Below are 17,772 nucleotides of genomic sequence, written 5' to 3'. Positions count from 1 at the left end.
GTGGTGGGGAACTGGTGAGGTCTATTATCCAGGAAGTAGCGGAGGGCTTTGAGGCCTTCTTGATGGGAATGGAGGTGTATAAGGATTGGACATCCATAGTGAAAATGAAGCGATTGGGACCGGGGAACTGGAAGTTATTGAAGAGGTGGAGGGCATGGGATGTATCCCGGATGTTGGTGAGGAGGGACTGAACTATGGGTGACAAAATGGAGTCCAGGTAGGCAGATACAAGTTCGGTGGGACAGGAGCAGGCAGAAACTATGGGTCTACCGGGACAGTCAGGCTTGTGTATCTTTGGGAGGAGGTAAAACTGAGCGGTACGGGGTGTGGGAATAATGAGTTTAGCGGCTGAGGATGGAAGGTCTCCGGAGTTGATAAGGGCGGTGATGGTGCCGGAGACAATGGTTTGATGATTTTTGGTGGGGTCCTGTTCCAGGGGTAAGTAAGAGGAGGTGTCAGAGAGCTGCCGTTTGGCCTCAGTGAGGTAGAGCTCCATCCGCCAGACTACTACGGCACCACCTTTGTCAGCAGGTTTGATGGTGAGATTTGGATTAGTGCGGAGAGAGTGGAGGGCAGTGCGTTCAGAGGGAGTGAGGTTGGAACAGGAGAGAGGAGTGGTGAAATTGAGATGGGTGATGTCCCGGTGACAGTTGGAGATGAAGAGATTGAGTGCAGGTAGAAGGCCCAGGCGGGGTGTCCAGGAGGAGGAGGAGGGTTGAAGACAGGAGAAGGGGTCATCAGTAGGGGGAGGGGAATCCTTGCCAAAGAAGTAGGCTCGGAGACGTAGGCGACGGAAGAAGAGTTCAACGTCATGAAATATTGAAAATATTGCGTGTGTCTCTTCAGGTTCCTCTACCCCCTCCCTGCTGGTAGTAATGAAAAGAGGGTGTGTACTAGGTGGCAGTACAGTGCAATACATTAAAAAATTACTATACAAAAAGAAATATTAAAAAATAGATTCTCTGTATCGATCTTATGATATCTTTGTTAAATCACTCCTCAGCTTTATAAACACAACAACTCATGATAATTTATTCTGTTAAATCTGAATTTTCCTTGACCAATTGCGTAACTGGTGCAAACATGTCCCTGGAGATCCTCATTCCACTGGGGACCATCACATTCACACCCCGTGTGCAATTAGTAAAACAGAATCACTAATTCTTCCCAACAGGCTTGAAATCAAATGTAATGTCTTGATTCACAATGCATTGTCCGGAATCAAGTCTTACAGAAAAGGGAAAAGAATGCTCTTTGGAAGTCAATTATTTCCAGGACATTACTTCAGGAGGCATGAGAGATTACAATTGCTGGTATCTGGAGCAACATAGAATCTTTTGGAGGAACTCTGTGGGTCGATCAGCATCTATGGGAGGTTAGAAGCGGCTAGCACCGACAATAGTGACTTTCCTTCCATCACACGATAGTGTAGCGGTTAGTGTGACACTATTATGGCTGGTGGCGTTCCAGAGTTCAGGGTGCAGTTCCAGTGCTATTCTGTAAGGAGTCTCTGTATTTCCTCCCCGTGGAATGTGTGGGCTTTCTCCGGGTCCTCTGGTTTCCTCCCACAGTCCAAAGACATACAGGGTAGGTGAATATGTCACTGTAAATCGTCCCATGATTAGGTTAGAGTTAATCAGGTTTACTGGGGCAGTGTGGCTCGAAGGGCCCACTCCGCACTGTATTGCTAAATAATAAATAACAATCACAGTCAGAAATGAGGATGTTTATTTAAGTTCAAGTTTAATTATCATTTAACCAGAGATGAATATAGTCAAATTAATTCCTCCGGAGCCAAGGTGCAAAACACGTTACCAGCAGTACACAGCACATAAGCATAGGTTATGATAGCAGAAAACAATAAGTCACAAAAAAAAAAGCTCACCCCTGAATGGCAGGGCCCACAGAATGATGACGCATGGGGTGTTGACCGGGTCTAGCTTGTTCTTCCACCAAGCAAACACTGGAAGGAAGAACCAAGTGAACACTTCAGAGCAGCACTGAGCATAACTGGAGGGCAGCACGGATGAGAGGAGCCAGCACACAACCCAGCACGGACTCCAGTGCGTCAACAGACAGCAACGCGATCAATTGCACTGTGCAATTCTAATTCAATTGTTCAATTCCATTCATATCAAGCAGTCTGTGCCCAATGCCAATGGCCAACTCTATCAGGAGAGAATCTAACCAAACACCCTCGACAGTCGGTGTCATATTTCTCCCACTGTCAACATGATAGAAATCAGCACTGACCAGAAACTCACCTGAACCAGCAACATAGAGACTGTGGCTGCAGGAGCAGGTCAGAGGCTGGGCGACCTGCAACACACAGCTCATTACCTGTTAACACAAGTCACAAGTGATGGGATGTCCATTTGCCTGGATAAGCACAACTCCCTAAAACACTCAAGAAGAATCCAGTACAAAGCAGCCCACTTTATTATCTCTCCATCCACCACCATGCAATTAACACGTAGAATACTCTAATAAAAGCTTGTTAAACTACAATCTCTTCCAGCAAGAAGAATGGGGGTTTCATGTGCAGGGGAGTTCCATCTCCAGCAGCTACTCCTCTGAGTTACGCCGATCTTAATATGGAAAATATATCGTTATTCAATCATTTCTAGGTAGAGTTGTGTTTAGTTTTGGTCACCTCATTATAGGAAGGGTGTGGAAGCTCTAGTGAAGGTACAGCAGAGATTTACCAGAAGGTTGTCTGGATTACAGAGAGTGTCTATGGTTGAGCAAGCTAGCGTTTTTCTCTTTGGAGTGGAGGAGGAGGAGAAGTGACCTAATGGTGGTGTATAAGATAACAGGCATAGATAGAGTGGATAGCCAGAGACTTTTCCCAGGTGTAAACAACACATTTTACTGGATGTTTCAATGTACATGTGACAAATAAAACTAATCTTTATCTTTAGTTAACCCGCTATAAAACAAGAAACATTCTAAAAGAATGACTTGATAGATGTGTATAAGATGATAAGAGGTTTAGAGCCAGAGACTTTTTTCCAGGGTGGAAATGGGTAATCCGAGGGGGCGTAATTTTAAGGTGATTGGAGGAATGTATGGGGGGAATGTCAGGGATAAGTAGAGTGGTGGCTGTATGAAACACACTGCCAGGGGTGGTGGTAGAGGCAGATACATTAGGGCCATTTAAGAGACCCTTAGATAGGCACACTGATGATAGAAAAATGGAGAGTTATATGGGGGAAGGAAGGGTTAGATTGATTTGGAGTGGGTTAAAAGGTCAGCATAACAATAGTGGGCTGAGGAGCCTGTACTGTGCTGTAGTTTTTTGTGGTCTAAATCCTGGAACTGTTTTCCCACCTGCACTATGTGTAACCTTTACCAGGGGTTCAGAATTGTGTTCATTATCACTGACGTTCTGAAATTACCATCCTGATACATTATAAAAAAACAGTGCAAAGGCATAAAATCACTGTGAATTCAAAAGTAAATTGTACAAAGATATAATGAAGCGGTGTTAATGAGTTCATGGACCATTTAGAAATCTGATTGCAGAGGGAAGAGGCTGTTGGGCATGGTTCTTCAGACTCCTGTGCTTCCTCCCTGAATGAGGGCATGTCTCAGATGGTGATGGATGCTGCCTTCTTCAGACACCACAAGACTATAAAACATAGGGGCAGAATTAGGCCATTTTGCCCATCTAGTCTGCCCTGTCATTCCATCACGGCTGGTTTATTTTCCCTCTTAACCCCATTCTCCTCCCTTCTCCCTGTAAATTTTGACACCTCCTCTCCCCTCAATTGGAGCTGGCTAACTTTATAACTCTCTGCGGTCTCTTGTGATCCTGGGCATAGCAACCTCCATAGCAGACTCTGATGCATCCTGTCGGAACGCACATCTGCAGAGATCTGCAAGGGTCTTCAAGAAGGCCTCTCACCCACACCTTCTAAAGAGCTGTCAGGGATGGGAAATGAATACTGGCCCTGCCGAAACCCTGATTCACAAAAAAAATCAGTAGCAAGGAAAAAATATCCTTGCTGCTATATATATAACTTCCCTTTAAGATGAGACATTAGTCCATTCACAGAGCGCACCTGAAAAAGTAACCGCATTCCAGATGCCTACGGATTTGCTGTGTAACTCGAGTGTTTTTGACAAATATAAATTTACAGTGTTTCTCCCCAAAGAAAGTAGTGCAGATTCCAACTTCTTAAAGGGTCTGCAGGAATTTTCACTGTGCAATGTGAAATTGGATGGACGAATTCCGGTGTGGGATTGACAGAGTGGATTATGAATCTCCCCGGAGAGTTGCAGGGACAAAGGACGGCCGGTTCGCCTGTGGTCCGGTCGCCGCGGCCGCGGGAGGTGGGAGCGGGCGGGGCGCAGTGCCGCTTTAAGGCTGCGCGCCGCTGGGGTGTGGGGAGGTTGGGAGGGGGGGGCGGGCGCGGCCACGAGTCTCGGGCATGCGCTCAGCGGCTGCCATGGAGTTCAGGGATCGCTGCAGTCGCCGCCAGCGGCGTTGACATCGGCAGGAGCGGGGCGTCGCAGAGCAGCCCTTGCCGCCCTCTCTCCCGGACCGGTCCCGACTGAGTTCCAGGTGCAGGATTCGGATCACAGGAGACCGGGGCGGTGGCGATCCCGGTGAATGAGCGGCGCCCGGCGCAGGTAGGACCGGAGCCCGCTGGTAGCGCCGAAATGTAGCGCTGTGACCCGGGGGAACGAGCGCTACGGAGACACCCCTTCCTCTTGTCAGTGTGTGGAATCCCCTCCCCGTGTCAGCGTGTGTGGGATCCCCTCCCCGTGACAGAGTGTGTGTGATCCCCTCCCCGTGACAGAGTGTGTGTGATCCCCTCCCCGTGTCAGAGTGTGTGTGATCCCCTCCCCGTGACAGAGTGTGTGGAATCCCCTCCCCGTGTCAGAGTGTGTGTGATCCCCTCCCCGTGACAGAGTGTGTGTGATCCCCTCCCCGTGTCAGCGTGTGTGTGATCCCCTCCCCGTGACAGAGTGTGTGTGATCCCCTCCCCGTGACAGAGTGTGTGGAATCCCCTCCCCGTGTCAGCGTGTGTGTGATCCCCTCCCCGTGACAGAGTGTGTGTGATCCCCTCCCCGTGTCAGCGTGTGTGTGATCCCCTCCCCGTGTCAGCGTGTGTGTGATCCCCTCCCCGTGTCAGAGTGTGTGGAATCCCCTCCCCGTGTCAGCGTGTGTGTGATCCCCTCCCCGTGACAGAGTGTGTGTGATCCCCTCCCCGTGACAGAGTGTGTGTGATCCCCTCCCCGTGTCAGAGTGTGTGTGATCCCCTCCCCGTGACAGAGTGTGTGTGATCCCCTCCCCGTGTCAGAGTGTGTGTGATCCCCTCCCCGTGTCAGCGTGTGTGTGGAATCCCCTCCCCGTGTCAGAGTGTGTGTGATCCCCTCCCCGTGTCAGAGTGTGTGGAATCCCCTCCCCGTGTCAGCGTGTGTGTGATTCCCTCCCCGTGTCAGCGTGTGTGTGATCCCCTCCCCGTGACAGAGTGTGTGTGATCCCCTCCCCGTGTCAGCGTGTGTGTGATCCCCTCCCCGTGTCAGAGTGTGTGTGATCCTCTCCCCGTGTCAGCGTGTGTGTGATCCCCTCCCCGTGTCAGAGTGTGTGGGATCCCCTCCCCGTGTCAGCGTGTGTGTGATCCCCTCCCCGTGTCAGAGTGTGTGGGATCCCCTCCCCGTGTCAGCGTGTGTGTGATTCCCTCCCCGTGTCAGCGTGTGTGATCCCCTCCCCGTGTCAGCGTGTGTGTGATCCCCTCCCCGTGTCAGCGTGTGTGTGATCCCCTCCCCGTGTCAGAGTGTGTGTGATTCCCTCCCCGTGTCAGCGTGTGTGCGATCCCCTCCCCGTGTCAGAGTGTGTGCGATCCCCTCCCCGTGTCCGTGTGTGTGATTCCCTCCCCGCGTCAGAGTGTGTGAGATTCCCTCCCCGTACCAGTGTGTGTGAGCCCCTCCCCGTGTCAGAGTGTGTGTGATCCTCTCCCCGTGTCAGCGTGTGTGTGATTCTCTCCCCGTGTCAGAGTGTGTGAGATTCCCTCCCCGTGTCAGCGTGTGTGTGATTCCCTCCCCGTGTCAGAGTGTGTGTGATCCCCTCCCCGTGTCAGAGTCTGTGTGATCCCCTCCCCGTGTCAGAGTCTGTGTGATCCCCTCCCCGTTTCAGAGTGTGTGTGATCCCCTCCCCGTGTCAGCGCGTGTGTGATTCCCTCCCCGTATCAGTGTGTGTGATCCCCTCCCCGTGTCAGCGTGTGTGTGATCCCCTCCCCGTGTCAGAGTGCGTGTGATCCCCTCCCCGTGTCAGAGTGCGTGTGATCCCCTCCCCGTGTCAGAGTGCGTGTGATTTCTTCCCCGTGTCAGCGTGTGTGTGATCCCCTCCCCGTGTCAGAGTGTGTGTGATCCCCTCCCCGTGTCAGAGTGTGTGTGATCCCCTCCCCGTGTCAGCGTGTGTGTAATTCCCTCCCCGTGTCAGTGTGTGTGATCCCCTTCCTCTTGTCAGTGTGTGTGATCCCCTCCCCGTGACAGAGTGTGTGCGATCCCCTCCCCGTGTCCGTGTGTGTGATTCCCTCCGTGTCCGTGTGTGTGATTCCCTCCGTGTGTGTGTGTGTGTGTGTGTGTGTGTGTGTGTGTGAGAGAGAGAGAGAGATTCCCTCCCCGTGTCAGTGTGTGTGTGATTCCCTCCCTGTACCAGTGTGTGTGATCCCCTCCCCGTGTCAGAGTGTGTGTGATCCCCTCCCCGTGTCAGAGTGTGTGTGATTCCCTCCCCGTGTCAGTGTGTGTGTGATTCCCTCCCCATACCAGTGTATGTGATTCCCTCTCCGTGTCAGACTGTGTGTGATCCCCTCCCCATGTCAGCGTGTGTGTGATCCCCTCCCCGTGTCAGCGTGTGTGTGATTCCCTCCCCGTACCAGTGTGTGTGTGATTCCCTCCGTGTCCGTGTGTGTGATTCCCTCTGTGTGTGTGTGTGTGTGTGTGTGTGTGTGAGTGAGAGAGAGAGATTCCCTCCCCGTGTCAGTGTGTGTGTGATTCCCTCCCCGGACCAGTGTGTGTGATTCCCTTCCCGGACCAGTGTGTGTGATTCCCTCCCCGTGTCAGTGTGTGTGTGATTCCCTCCCCGGACCAGTGTGTGTGATTCCCTCCCCGTGTCAGACTGTGTGTGATCCCCTCTCTGTGTCAGTGTGTGTGTGATTCCCTCCCGGTGTCAGACTGTGTGTAATTTCCTCCCCGTGTCAGCGTGTGTGTAATTCCCTCTCTGTGTCAGCGTGTGTGTAATCCCCTCCCCGTGTCAGCGTGTGTGTGATTCCCTCCCCGTACCAGTGTGTGTGTGTGATTCCCTCCCCGTACCAGTGTGTGTGTGCGATTCCCTCCCCGCGTCCGTGTGTGCGATTCCCTCCCCGCGTCCGTGTGTGCGATTCCCTCCCCGCGTCCGTGTGTGTGATTCCCTCCGTGTCCGTGTGTGTGTGTGTGTGTGAGAGAGAGAGAGAGAGAGATTCCCTCCCCGTGTCAGTGTGTGTGAGATTTCCTCCCCATGTGTGTGTGTGTGTGTGTGTGTGTGAGAGAGAGAGAGAGAGAGATTCCCTCCCCGTGTGTGTGTGATTCCATCCCCATGTCTGTGTGTGTAAAATCACCTCTTCGTGTCAGAGTGTGTGTGTGAGAGAGAGAGAGAACTCCCCATCCTGTGTCAGTGAGAGAGAGAGGGAACTTTCTCTCCTCTTGTCAGTGTGGGTATGTGTGTGTAAGAGAGCCTCCTCGTAGTGTCATTGTATGAATCCCTTTCCTTGGTACCAGTGAGTATGTGTTTCTGTGTGACCTCTGACCCTCCCTGGACACTGGCCCCTCCCTGTGTCATTGTGTGTGTGTGTGTGTGTGTGTGAGAGAGAACACCCCCCCACCCCCAATGTTATACTGTTCTCCTGGGTTTTGTGGACTACTCCCACTGTAGTAATCTGCGGCAACCCCTTGTTGGTGTTAAAATGTGATCGACTCCTGATGTTATACAGTCACCTTTATAGTGTAACTTACTCTTACTTTTATAATTGACTGTTACACTACTGTTAGAATCTTTCTGATGTTATCCTTCAAGATAATGTGCGGATATCCAGAGGCTTTTTCCCAGGGCTGATATGGTTAACATGAGTGGGCATAGTTTTCAGGTACTTGGAAACAGGTACCGAGGGGACGTCAGGGGAAAGATTTTCACACAGAGAATGGTGGGTGTGTGGAATGCACTGCCGGCGGCAGTGGTGGAAGTGGATACAATAGGGTCTTTTAAGAGACTCTTAGATAGGTACATGGAGCTTAGAAAAATAGAGGGCTGTGCGCTGGGGAAATTCTTGGCAGTTTCTAGAGTAGGTTACATGGTTGGTACAACATTGTGGGCCGAAAGGCCTGTAATGTGCTTTTCAAAGGCTCAAAGGTACAATTTAATGTCAGAGAAATGTGTGCAATATACATTGTGAAATGCTTTTTCTTCACAAACATCCACAAAAACAGAGGAGTGCCCCAAAGAATGAATGATAGTTAAATGTTAGAACCCCAAAGACCCCCCAGTTCCCCCCTCCTCCACCGGCAAAAAAAAGGCATCAGTACCGCCCGGCACTCAAGTGTGAGCAAAGCAATAGCAAAGACACGGTCTTGTAGTTAGCCCAAAGACTTTGTGTTTCACCCTGTAGATTTCTATGTTCTGTAACCCATTCTCAGTGTCGTAACGTAACCCAGTCCGAGTAGTGTATTATAGCTTACTGTATTCCATTTAAATGTTAGAATGTGGCCCAGTCCCTGTAGTTCTCTCCTGCCAGTTATTTTGTGACCTACACCTAGTGTACAACCACTAATGAATAGTTCACCAATAATTAAGCCACAGTTATACTCCCAAAGTTTTACAAGAGCATACTCCGTGTTATGATTCAGGAAATGAAAGGGTTAACATATGCAAAAACGTTTGATGGTCCTGGGCCTGTACTCACTGTGGTTTAGAAAAATGAGGGGAATTCTCATTGGATAGAGTGGATGTGGAGAGGATGCTTCCAAAAGTGGGAGAGTTTAGGACAACAGGGCCTAGCCTCGGCATAGACGCATCCCTTTAGAACAGAGACAGGAAGGAATGCCTTTAGCCAGAGAGTGGTGACTCTGTGGAATTCTTTGCCACAAGCAGCTGTGGAGGCCAAGATGGGTATATTTAGAGTGAACGTTGATAGGTTTTAGATCAGTCAGAGCGTCAAAGGTAACAGGAGAAGGCAAGAGAATAGGGTTGAGAGGGATAATACATCAGCAATGATGGAATAGCAGAGCAGATTGATGGGCCAAATGGCCTAATTCTGCTCCAATGTCTTATAGTGATAGTCATACTGATAACTACTATGGTTTTGTACCACTCTGTCTGGTATCCAGCAGTATTCTGTAACCAACTAGTCCATTCCCAGTTTTCTACCCACTCCGGTGTTACACCATAACCTATTTACAAAAGTAGCATGTTATACTATGTGTTAACACACACCACATATTACTAAATGGTTAGCTCCAGTCTTATACTGGGATACAGTATTAGTAGTGCGATCACTCAGGTCAAATATGACTTTTGAAAATGTATTTTTATTCAGAGATACCATGTGGTAGCAGGCCCTTTCAGCCCAACGAGCCTCTATCAATTAACCTGCTAACCTTTACGTCTTTGGAATGAGGTAGGAAACTGAAACCTCCGGAGGAAAGCCGTGTATAGTAGTCACGGTGGAGAATGTACAAGCAGCTTACAGACAGAGTGGGAATTGAACCTGGCTCACTGGCTCTGTAATACCGATGTGCTACTGTGCCATCCCTTTCTGCTAAGGGATTATCTACTGATCGGTCTTCCAGTGGCTGTAGAGGCTGAACAGGGATCCACATATTCTGGTGCAGTGTGAGCTCCAGACCTCCCAATCCTGCCCCCTTCGCCACTTGCTGATCGCCACGGAACTTAATCTGGGATGTTAGGGTGGGTTCTCTTAATGGAGAGTGCCTGGGCATGACTTTTATTAACGTGGGGTGGCTGGTGCATGGGCAGCCACCACACGGTCCTTGACAGATTGGGGTCAGGGTCCAGTGGGCAGGGATCGGTCACTGCTGCAGCCTCCCCCCCATCTTCACTGCCGTTGTGATGTGGCATCGCTCCTGGGATCTCAGAAACTCACAAGCCCCTCCACCACAACAAGCTGACGATCCTCAGAGAAGACTCCAATATTATACTGTAATGCACATCATTATACTATTGCCGGTATAGGAATGTAGTCATCTCCTGCTATAAACTGTAGCCCACTCCTAGTAATTTATCATTATCTCCAGAGTTATAGCATAGTTCAGATTCAGACTAGTAGATTCTCATCTACATTGGGGCACAGTTAACTTAGCTTGTCGTGTGAAGTATCTTGTGAACATGTGTACAGACAAGAAGGAATCTTCCAGGTAACTATCTGTCGTATTCTTTTTAAAATCCACTGCTGTGTCATACTGTAAATTATAAATTGGCAAGCTTTGTGATGGTACATTTTCCAAAGATCGTCACCTTGTTCTGGTGGGGAGGCTTGTGAGTCTCTGAGGTCTCGAGAGTGATGCTGCTGGAGTTTAGCTCCTGGTAGGGTCACTCATGGCAGTAAGGTTCCAGACGAAGAGAGATCCAAGCCGGACCTCCGTGGTGGAGACGGTGGAAGGTGATGACGCTTCACAACGGCAGTGAAGGTGGAGGAACGCGGCAGCGATGACGGGTCCCCCAGTCTTCTAGCATTCAATGCCTCTGGACCCTGACCCCAGTCTGTCAAGAACCGTGTGGTGGCTGCCTGTGCGTCAGCCTCCTCACATTAAACTAAAAGTCAGCACAAGTATTCTCCATTAAGGGAATCCGCTGTAAGGTCCCAGTTATTTGGCCCCCAGATCAGTCTCTACAGCCATCTGAGGAACCACTAATAGACAATCCCTTTGGAGAACATCATAGTTGACTTGAGTGATCCCACTAGTGCTACATTGGTGGTTGTGATAGAGTGGGACAAAGGAAGGAAATAACTTGCATTTCTATAGTGTCCTTCACAATCCCAGGACAATTAAACCAGCTTGGGTAGACATGACAGGCATTTGCAGGAAACACCTCCTGGGTGTCCTGAGTAGATTTATTTCTTTGTGATTGTGAGAGTTTGTGTTGTACAGATTACATACCTGATTTCTTACAATGCAATGATAACTTTTTTTGCTGACTCTGAACCATTTTAGGATATGATATGATTTAAGAAATATCATGGTAGTGTACTGTGGGGTGCCACAGTAGTGTAGCACTATTACAGCTCAGAGTGTTGGGAGTTCAATTCCGGTGTCCTCTGTGAGAAGTTTCTGTGTCCTTCTCACGTGCACATGGATTTATCCCACATTCCTAAACATAGAGGTTAGTAGGTTCATTGTCATTGTAAATTGTGCTGTGACTAGGCTAGGGTTGAGTAGTTGGGCGGTGCAGCATGTTGGACCAGAAGGGCCTGTTCTATACCGTGTCTCTAAATAATTAAAACTCAGTTTCTGATTTGTGTTCTGGACAATGAAGCCTGTCTGGTTTGCCCTTTCTTACAAAAAGGATGGCACAGTAGCATCGTGGTTAGTGTAATGCTTTACAGCCCCAGCGATTAGGGTTCCATTCCCACTGGTGTCTGTAAGGAGTTTGTACATTCTCCCTGTGACTGCCTGGGTTTTTAATGGGTGTTCCGCTTTCCTCCAAAGATATCATGGGTTAAGACTGGTAATCTGTGAGTGCGCTGTGTTGGTGCCAGAAGCATGGCAGCACTTGCAGGCTGCCCCCAGCACATCCTCGAACTGTGTTGGTCACCGACACAAAAACACACCCCACCCTATGTTTCAATATACATGTAACAAAGTTAATCTTTATAAATACGAAGTGACAGGTGTACAAGGTAAGGAGCAGAGATCAAGTGGGCAGCCGGAGATGTTTTCCCGGGTAGGAATGGCTTATGCTAGGGTGCATTATTTTAAGGTGATGACAGGAAAGTATAGGATGGGGATGTCAGAGCCAAGTTTTTTTCACACGGAGAGTGGTGTGTGTGTAGAATGCGCTGCCAGGGTGGTGATAGAGGCAGTCATATTTGGGACATTTAAGAGACGCAGATAGGCACATAGATGTTAGAAAAATGGGGGCTTATGTGAGAAGGAAGGGTTAGATTGATCTTAGCATAGGTTAAAGGTCAGCACAACGTCATGGGCTAAAGGGGCTTTACTGTGACATTCTATGTTCGTTGTACAACAAACAGTTTGTAGATTACAAGATCTCATAACCAACAGTATGATGATTAATATACGGTGTTTGATGTCATTAAACATGGTGCCATGTTAGCATCGCGGTTAGTGTGACGCTATTACAGCTCAGGGCATTCCAGAGCTTAATTCAGGCGCTGTCAATAAGGCGTTTGTACCTTCTCCCCATGTCTGTGCAGATTTCCTCTGGGTGCTCTGATTTCCTCCCACAGTCCAAAAACCTTGTGCAGCAGGTTAATTCATCACTTAAAGGTATCCTGTGATTAGGTGAGTGTTAAATAGGTGGGTTGCTGGCAGTGCTGGGCCTGTTCTGAGCTGAGTCTCCAAATAATAAATAAACTATGGTCACTTTAAGAATAAAGTGACCAGTGGGGAGAATGCCCCGTGCTCCCTTAAGTGGCTCTTGTCCCTGACAGTGCCAACTTGGTTAAGGTTGTGAACTTTCTTGGAAGCTGCTTCATGTGTAGCCGCCTATACAGTGAGATGTTCAGTGATGCCTTGCCAGTGGTTCACTCACACTGTCCAGCACAGAGAATGAACTGAATCTTTATAATGAGGAGCCCTGGCAAATGTACAAACTCATTTTATCCAAGCAGCTCCAGTCTGCGGTGTTTTTGGCCAGGAGCCAGCATGGCTGTCTTTGCACAAGACCCATCGGCACGATTAACTGTGCACAGATCAGAGCAAAAAATCTTGCAGAGAGACTTAAAAAAGAAGAATTCTTCAACTTAAAGAGAAGTCGTGCTCCTGATTTCTGTCCATGGAACTGGTATTGGAATGTTAGATGTTGTTAAGTGCAGGATGAGGTTCGTCCGTGAGTTACTCCCCCAACCCAACCCCCTCACCCAACAGCTAGCTAGACAGCTGACTAACTGTCTGGACACACATTCAAAGGATGGTCCAACAGTGAAATGTTGCCTCTCAATCTATGGAACCCTGGCATGAAAGCAAGGGTGTAATGTTGAGGCTCTATAAGGCACTGGTCAGACTGCACTTGGGGTATAGTGAGCAGTTTTGTGTCCCTTGTCTCTGAAAGGATGTGCCAGTATTGGAGAGGCTCCGGACAAGGCTCACAAATATTCTCTTGGTTAACATGTGAGGAGTGTTTGATTGCACTGGGCGTGTACATGCTGGAGTTTAGAAAAATGAGGAGGGTCTTATTGAAATCTATCAAATATTGAAAGGCCTAGTTGAGAGGATGTTTCCTATAGTGGAGGAGTCTAGGACCAGAGGGCACAGCCTCAGAATAGAAGAACGTTCCTTTAGAATGGAGGTGAGGAAGAATTTATTGAGCCAGAGGGTAGTGAATCTTTGGAGTTCATTACTACAGGCTGTGGAGACCAAGCCATTGGGTATATTTAAAGTGAAGTTTGACATTTTCTTGATTAGTCAGGGTGTCAAACGTGACGGGGTGAAGGCAGGAAAATGAGATTGAGAGGGATAGTAAATCAGCCATGACGGAATGGTGGAGCAGACTCAGTGGGCCGAATGGCCTCACTCTGCTCCTAAATCTTATGACGAGGTGCTTCTGCAGAAGGAGTAGAATGATAATTATTCAAGAAGATGATGGGGGAGAGGGGTGAAGAAGGTGACCGACTGTGCAAAGTGCATTGGGCTAGTGATATGGACGGGTGATGAGGGACATCTGTGGATCTGATTTTTCCCAGGTTGGTGGGCCCTGGGATCGGGTGTACGTGCGCATCGGAGTTGGCGTAACTGGAGTTCAGGGTCCTGTCATGGGTAGTGCAGGGGGCCAATACTGAAGGTTGGAGCCCAAAGGTCAGCTGAAGTCTAGAAGTCGATGGCTGAAGGCTGGTGTTGGAGGACTGTCCATATGTGTGGGTGGTTGAGAGGGAGGGAGAAAGGGCTTCTTTTGCTCTTGTTTTGCTTGTTGTGTTCAATGTTCTTCTGCTGAGCATTGTGGGGGTGCTGTGGCACTGAAATGTGTGCGGACACTTGGGGGCTGCCCCCAGCACATCAAATTTCCTTGTACATTAACTCTTCCATTCACAGAATCATTCTTTATACGTCTTACTCCGAGTAAATTGATTATCAAAGTACATACACAGTGGCATGCAAAAGTTTGGGCACCTCTGGTCAAAATTTCTGTTACTGTGAATAGTTAAATGAGTAGAAGATGAACTGATCTCCAAAAGTCATAAAGTTAAAGATGAAACATACTTTTCAACATTTTGAGCAAGATTAGTGTATTACTTTTGTTTCGTACAATTTTAGAGTGAAAAAAAGGAAAGGAGCACCATGCAAAAGTTTGGGCACCCCAAGAGATTTGAGCTCTCAGATAACTTTTACCAAGGTCTCAGACCTTAATTAGCTTGTTAGGGCTATGGCTTGTTCACAGTCATTGCTAGGAAAGGCCAGGTGATGCAAGTTTCAAAGCTTTATAAATACCCTGACTCCTCAAACCTTGTCCCAACAATCAGCAGCCATGGGCTCCTCTAAGCAGCCTCCTAGCACTCTGAAAATTAAAATAAATGATGCCCACAAAGCACGAGAACGGTATAAGAAGAGAGCAAAGCGTTTTCAGGTAGCCATTTCCTCAGTCCATAATGTAATTAAGAAATGGCAGTTAACAGTAACGGTGGAGGTCAAGTTGAGGTCTGGAAGACCAAGAAAACTTCCAAGAGAACTGCTGGTAGGATTGCTAGAAAGGTAAATCAGAACCCCTGTTGGACTGCAAAACACCTTCAGGAAGATTTAGCAGACTCTGGAGTGGTGGTGCACTGTTCTACCTGCACAAATATGACCTTCATGGAAGAGTCATCAGAAGAAAACCTTTCCTGTGTCCTCACCACGAAATTCAGCATCAGAAGTTTGCAAAGGAACATCTAAAGAAGCCTGATGCATTTTGGAAACAAGTGCTGTGGACTGATGAAGTTAAAATAGAACTTTTTGGCCGCAATGAGCAAAGGTATGTTTGGAGAAAAATGGGTGCAGAATTTCATGAAAAGATCACCTCTTCAACTGTTAAACACAGGGGTAGATCGATCATGCTTTGGGCTTGTGTTGCAGCCAGTGGCACGGGGAACATTTCACTGGTAGAGGGAAGAATGAATTCAATTATATACTAGCAAATTCTGGAAGCAAGCATCACACTGTCTGTAAAAAGAGGATGGCTTCTACAACAGGATAGTGATCCTAAACACACCTCAAAATCCACAATGGACTACCTCAAGAGGTGCAAGGTGAAGGTTTTGCCATGGTCTTCACAGTCCCCCGACCTATACATCATCGAGAATGTGTGGATAGACCTCAAGAGAGCAGTGCATGCAAGATGGCCCAACTTTTGCAAGGAAGAATGGGTGAAAATCCCCCAAACAAGAATTGAAAGACTCTTAGCTGGCTACAGAAAGTGTTTACAAGCTGTGATACTTGCCAAAGGGGGTGTTACTAAGTACTGCCATGCAGGGTGCCCAAACTTTTGCTTCGGGCCCTTTTCCTTTTTTGTTATTTTGAAACTGTAAAAGATGGAAATAAAAAAGTTTTCTTGCTTAAAATATTAAAGAAATGTGTCATCTTTAACTTTATGCCTCTTGGAAATCAGGTCATTTTTTACTCGCTTAGCTATTCACAGTAGCAGAAATTTTGACCCGGGGTGCCCAAACTTTTGCATGCCACTGTGTGTCACCGTACACAACCCTGAGATTTATTTTCTTGTGGGCATTCACAGTAAATACAAAGAAACACAACAGAATCAATGAAACACCAAATACAAGGACAAGCAACCAATGAGCAAAATGCAACAAACTGCAAATACAAAAGGAAGCAAAAGAATATTAAATAAATGAACAGTAAATATTGAGATGAGGTAAAGAGTCTTTGAAAGTGAGCCCAAAGGTTGTGGGAGCAGTTCAGTGGTGGGGTGAGTGAAGTTATCCCCTCTGGTAGAAGAGCATGATGGTTATGGGGTGATAACTGTTCCTAAACCTGGTGGTGTGAATCCTGGGCCTCCTGTACGTCTTTCCCGATGGCAGCAGTGAGAAGAGACCATTGCCTGGATGGAAGGGATCCCTGACGATGGTCTCACCAATACCTTATAAAATCTCAGTATTATCTCCTTGCTTTTATATTCTCGTCCTCTGGAAATGCGTGCTAACATTGCATTGTTTATATCCTTTTGAAGTTTCTTTACATGTTTCTCTCAGAATCTCATCAAGTTTTTTACCATCAACAAACTACATTCTGAAACTCCCTTGTGGACGTTGCTATTTACTCATTCAGGGATATGAAGGCCCATATTTATTTCCTGTTTCTAATTGTCACTGAGGAGCCGGTGGTAAGTGCTCTTCTTGGCCTGTTGGTCACAGCTGGGTACCTCAGCCATGTTGGGGGGCATTTCAAAGATGCCTATTATGCTGCGGGCTGGAGTTGTATGTAGAACCACAGGTAGGAAAGGCATATGCTAAATCTCTGGTGTTTATCATTTCTTTTAGAAAGGATTGGGAAACCACCAGTTTATTGCCAAATGGCCTGGTATGGAAACACCAGTGCCCAGCAATGGAACACACTACAGATTGTGGTAGATACAGCCCAGTCCATCACAAGCAAAACCCTCTGCATAATTGAGCACATCTGCAAGGAGCTCTGCCACAAAGAACAAGCAGCATCCATCACCAAAGGCTCCCCCCAGCATCCAGATGTTGCTGCTACCATCAAGCAGGGGGTACGGAAGCTCAGGTCCCTCACCACCAGTTATTACCCCTAAGCCATCAGGCGCCTGAACTGCAAGGATAACTTCACTCACCACAACTCTGAACTGACTCCACGACCTGTACAGTCACTTGCAGGGACTCTTTAGAATTCTTGTTCTCAGTATTTTATTTGCACAGTTTGTCGTCTTTTGCTGACAAACAGCACCGTACAGGCCTTTTGCCCCATGATGTTGTGCCAATCGTTTAACCTACTCTAAGATCAATCTATCCCTTCCCCCCTCCATAGTTCTCCATTTTTCTATCATCCATGCCCCTATCTAAGAGTTTCTTAAATGCCCCTGAAATATATGCCCCTAGCACCTCCCCCAGCAGGGCATCACATTTCCAGAGGACTATTGAGTCTCTGTGTAAAAAAAAATCTATCTCTGACATCTCCCCAACACTTTCCTCCAATCACCTTAAAATTATGATTATGTGTAGCTTTATGTAAATTCTGTCGTATTTCTTTATTTTCCTGTAAATGCCTGCATAAAAATGAATTCCAAAGTAGCATATGGTAACATATACTGTATGTACCTGTACTTTGATGATTTTTTTTACTTTGAAACTAGTATTTAGATAGTTGCCATTACTGAGTCTATTTTTTCACTCCACAGCCATTTAATTTATTGGATTTAAATCTGCTCTGGATTGTTAGCACAATAACAGAAGAATCGTATCTCTGTTTGCTGTGTTCACAGAGGGTTGAAAGATATTGCAAACATTAGGAACCTCTGCTGGAGAACACCAAGGGGTTCACAAGAATGATCCCAGGAATGAAAGAGTTAATGCATGAGGAGCATTT

General features: G+C 47.7%; 1 protein-coding gene across 1 annotated transcript in view; it reads left to right on the top strand.

Moving 5' to 3' along the window:
• Positions 1-4,447: 4,447 nt before the first annotated feature.
• glis2b (GLIS family zinc finger 2b) overlaps positions 4,448-17,772 on the top strand; it is a 108,420-nt gene continuing 95,095 nt past the window's right edge. Inside the window, 1 exon segment of the mRNA XM_072269208.1 lies at positions 4,448-4,635. The gene's annotated coding sequence lies outside the window, so the exon portion shown is untranslated.

This window comes from Mobula birostris, chromosome 9 (genome assembly GCF_030028105.1).
Source record: "Mobula birostris isolate sMobBir1 chromosome 9, sMobBir1.hap1, whole genome shotgun sequence".
NCBI classification, from domain to species: Eukaryota; Metazoa; Chordata; class Chondrichthyes; order Myliobatiformes; family Myliobatidae; genus Mobula; species Mobula birostris.
Note: the sequence above shows the minus strand (reverse complement) of the source record. Positions and strands in the feature narration are given on the sequence as shown.